A 4,693-nucleotide genomic window follows, 5' to 3' on the forward strand; every position below is an offset into this window, starting at 1 on the left:
GCCGATGCCGGGCTCCTTCCTGCTTCTTGGTCCCCTGGGCACCTTGCATGACCTAAGGGAGGCCCCCTCATCCTTCTCCCCTCCCTATGTGCCTCCCCCTCCCCCTAACTGAAGCCCTGGGATCCACTTAGCTGCTCTTGATGAAAAACAGAGGCTCCGTCCCTGGAGGTTTCCCGGCTGCTGCCTGAGGTCTGGTCTCGGCCGGGGCCTGGCGAGCCTTACCTTTAGGACTGATGTGGATGAAGGAGGCAGCACGTTGGTCCCTAATACAAAAGCCCTTAGGAACCCAGTGCACACCCCTTCGGTGATCCCCTCCCCTGCTTTCATTTACTCATTGGGAGATAGGTGCTCAGTGAGCAGGTATTGATGAATGAACGAATGAATGCTGCCCTTTGCCAACAGCAAATATGACTTCTCTTCATCAACTCATGTGACTCGTGTCTTCTAAGATTTCTCTGGCCTGGGAGCTGGCCTACTGTGGGCACAGGGTGGAAAGTGCCTGCCTTTCCGGCCAGAAGGCCAGTGCTCTGGCCGAGAGCAGTGACCAAGGGCGGGTTGTTTCACTTCTCTGAGCCCAGTCGCCCACGTGGTCATGTGGGGCTAGGCGGGTTTTGAGGATTCCATGCGTTTATCTCATGCAGGAAACTTGGGGCCTCGAGCTGGCGCCCGAAGGGCAGCTGTGGCCCTAAGGGACTTGCTCGCTGCTCTTCTTGGGGGCTGGCTTCCTGGGCACCTCTGCATGCTATCACTGCTCTGATGTGCCCCAACCCTTCGTGTGCTGCTCTGCAAATGCTCTCAAATGATTTCATCATTAAAATAACATCCGCAGAGCAGCTTACAGTTCGCACAGTTGCACCCCATTCCCACCTTCCCCTGAAGAAACGGAGGCTCAGAGAAGTTAAGTGAGTTCTCTGAGCCCACAGAGTGAGGAGGAGACAGGGCCCACTGGTCCCCCCAACCCATGGGGCCTGCTGGTCCCCAGGCCATGGAGTCCACTGCTCTATCTGCCGTGATCAAATCTGCCAAGCTCCAGCAGGGCGGGAGGGAGGGAAGGGAGCTAGACCAGGGCAAGGAGGCTACCTGGGATCTGATGGCTGGCGGAGGAGGCAGGGTTTTCCAGTGAACAGGGCAATGCTGGATGCCCTGGTGGGCGTGGGTGATGGTGAGCTCACCTGTGGTTTTACCTGTGTGCACAGGGACCCCCTCCCCTGCTGGGGACTTATGGAGGGTTCATACCTCCCAGGGCAGGATGTGAGACTAAGTTGGCTCCACAATCCCTTTCTGTTCTTGGGCTTAGGTAACTCAGAAATTTCTAGAAAAGAACTGAGCCAAATGTCTCCACTGGAACTGAGCTTCTGTTATCACCCAGATAAACTATATTGTTACCTGTGCTTTGGTTGTTTTATTGTTTTTGTGTGGTGGTTCTAAAACAGACATAGGGTGAGAAGCAGGTGAGAAGCAGGGGAGGGGACTGGGGGCAGGGAGAGGGCTGAGGAGGAGAGGTCTGCAGGGGAGGCCCGGATTCCACCTGGAACAGTCCACTCTGGAGCCCCAAAGCCAGATGGCTCTGCCTGGAGCAGTGCTGAGGATGCCTCCTCCTGGGAGCCCTCCCTGACTGCTCAGGCAGAGCTTCCCCTCTTCCTCCTGCGTTTCCTGCTGCTGTGGCCCTCTGCTCAATTTGTGTGGACCTTCGTGACTGTGCCTGCCTCCCCCACTGGAAGTGAGCAGTGCAGGGGGTCTTGGTGTGTGAGGGTGCATGCTCCCAATTTGAAAAGTTAAACAAAAATTCAGAAAATACAAAGGGGAATAAAGCCAACAGCCCTGCCCCTGCAGGGACTGTGTGGTGGTGGATATGCTAACAACCCAAGTGTGTACCCGGAGATCAGATGTGACACTGGAGAGGGGTCTGCCTGATTGCGGAGAGGCCTGAGGCCCGGGGCATGGCTGGCATGGCCTGCTGCATGCCTCCCTGTCATGGGATTCTGGCCCCCCCATGGCTGCCGCCACTTGGGCTTCCGTCTTGGTAGGCAAGGCAGTTCCCCTCACCTACGGGGAGCAGGTGCGTGGGACCCCCTGGTCCTAGTTCCCAGGGTCTCAGGCTGTGACCTTGGCTCCTTCAGCACCTTGCCTGTGGGAGGAGAGGCTGCTGGCCCCGATGCCACACCCGTGCCCTGACCTCCCTCCCAGCGGCTGGGAGGCGGGAGGCAACAGGCAGCCACCAGCCCCTGACTTGCACACGTCTGCCTGCAGGCTGATAAGGACACACTTCTGTGGAGAGGACAAGCAGGGGCTGGTATCCGTGCACACTTAAGCACACACATACATGCAAACTCCCTTGCAGAGCACCTGGGCTGTGGGGTCCGAGAAAGTGTGTTTCTGGAGGGAACTTGGGGTGAGAGTGCTGGGTTCGGGAGGCCACAGGGTCTGGCAGTGTGGGGCCAGGGAGGCCTTGGCCAGACGCAAGATGCCTGAGGGCCCCGGGGAGGGGGACCCAAGGGCAGGGGGGCGGGTCAGAGCCCTCAGGCAGAGCCGAGTGACCTTGGAGCACATGCTACTAACTGCAGGGCCACAGCTTCTTGAAAAGCATCAGTCATGAACTTTGCAAGTCCGAGAAGGGCAATTACCACCAAGTTATAAGCTGTGGGTAGCTTTGTCACTGAGACAGGAACAAAATGACTGCCAGCTGGCCAAGTGTCCTGGAAAAGCTCCCATGCTCCCCGTTCTGTTCTGCAGAGCAGTTGGGCTCTCCCCGCTGACCCCAGACTCAGCTCTGGGCCCACTGAGGCACATCAGAGACGCCTGAGCCCGCAGCTGGGCCTTTAAAGTGGGTTCCCCTCCATGCTTTCCTGGGGCCTTGTGAGACCCTTGGGGCCCAGGGCCTTCCCCAGGGAGCCCTCTCTGAGGGTCAGGGGTGCCCTGTGGGGCAATGGGCCCTTCCCCAGCCTGGCTTTGGTTGTCTGAGCTGTGGAGGTGGGCGGGTGTATCCTCCCAGGAAAAGGAGCAGGGAGGCCGCTGGGGACGGGGGCCCAGAGCTCCAGCCGGCTCGTTCCTGGGGAGGGATAAGCCCCACTTCCTTGTGGTCTGCTGGCCCTCCCCGGGAGGGGCACTCCCCTGCCAGGAGAGAGCCACTCCGAATTATTCAGTTAAATGCCATGGTGGGGAGACGCTGATTTTCCTCTCACCGTTAATAATGGAGTGAATTTAACAATCCTTTGGAAAGTCCCCCAGAGGCAGGAGCACAGAACTGCAGCAGGGAAATGGAAGTTGGGGTGGACGTGATAGCAAGGAAGGGGCAGAGTACGTGCCCAGGCTGTGTCAGGAGCTGGGGAGGGAGCAAAGTGAGGCTGGCACTGGGCGGCTGGGGTGGCACGGGACAACCGCCCCCGGCCCCACCAGCTCCCTGTGGGAGCCTTGGTTCCCATCTGTAAAACAGGGACACTTCCCTAGACTGGGGACTTGTATGACTCAATCTGTGAGAGCATGTAGGTATAAAGGGCTCTAATTTGTCTAATTAATTACCACCTGGCCTCAGTTTATAGAATTACCCAAAGAAAACAGGAAACAAGTAAGTGAAGTGGGGCTCAGGGAAAGAAGGGCAGGAAATCTTCAGAGGGGCCCAGGTAGGTGAGTCCCACTGACCTCGGGGTGTGTGGTGGGACCCCAGGGGCACCTCAAGGCAGGCACCGAGCTTCCCGGCCACCAGGATGGGGGGTATCGTGAGCAGCTACAAGATCCCGAGGGTCCATGAAGAAAAAGGAAACAAGTTATTCAGGAGAAGCCCAGGTTTTCCTGGAACTAATGAATATATGATGTTTATCAAGGGCTTCAGTGAACCTTCACCTGCACCTTAGGAGGCCGTTATTACCAGTCCCGTTTCACAGGTGAGAACACGGGCCTCTCACCCTGAGGACTCGCAGCTCCGGGCCACGGAGGCGATTGGGGAGCCCCCCGCCCAGGGGGGATGTGGGGAACGACCCCAGCGCCCATGCTAACCATCAGGCCACACTGCTCCACTGGTGCTGAGGCCCAAGAGAAATGTGTCCTGCGGGTCCCTATAAGGGACACTGTGCAGTGTGGACTTCCAGCCCCGGAGCAGGGCCGTGGTGGGGTTACTGAGGCGCCCAGGGCAGGGGCTACCAGTTGTCTGCCGAGGCCATGAAAACTCTCAAGGGCAGCACTGAGCTCTTCATGGGCGAAATTTCTAGTGAGCTCCTGGTGACCAAAAGCTGCAAAATGCCTTTCCCTCTATGTGACCATGTCCCACTCAGAGCCAGAACCACCTATCTGGGGAGCCCTCCCTGCACCCCATGCAGCCCAAGAGGCATCTGCTGGGGGATGAGAGCCCCCATCTGTGAAAGTAACCCCCATTACCAATCAACAGAGGATGCCTGGAGACTTGTGAAGAGGTGGGGTGGGCAGAGGGACCACGTTGCGGGGGAGGGGGTGCAGCTTAGTGACAAGGGACTGTTCCCCTTGAACTCGGGGGGCTGTACCTGTGATTGAAGGTAGCGTGTGGCTCAAGGGGCAGGGAACGGAGCGCCTGGGCACAGATCCCAGCTCTGCCCCTTACTAACTGTATGACCTTGGGCAATGCTTAACCATCCAGTGCCTCAGTTTCCCCCCTCGTAAGGTGGGAAGGGAGGATGGATGAGTTAATGTGGGTCTGGAACTCAGAGCAATGCCTGGCCCAGAG

Source organism: Choloepus didactylus, chromosome 9 (assembly GCF_015220235.1).
Source record: "Choloepus didactylus isolate mChoDid1 chromosome 9, mChoDid1.pri, whole genome shotgun sequence".
Taxonomy (NCBI): Eukaryota; Metazoa; Chordata; class Mammalia; order Pilosa; family Megalonychidae; genus Choloepus; species Choloepus didactylus.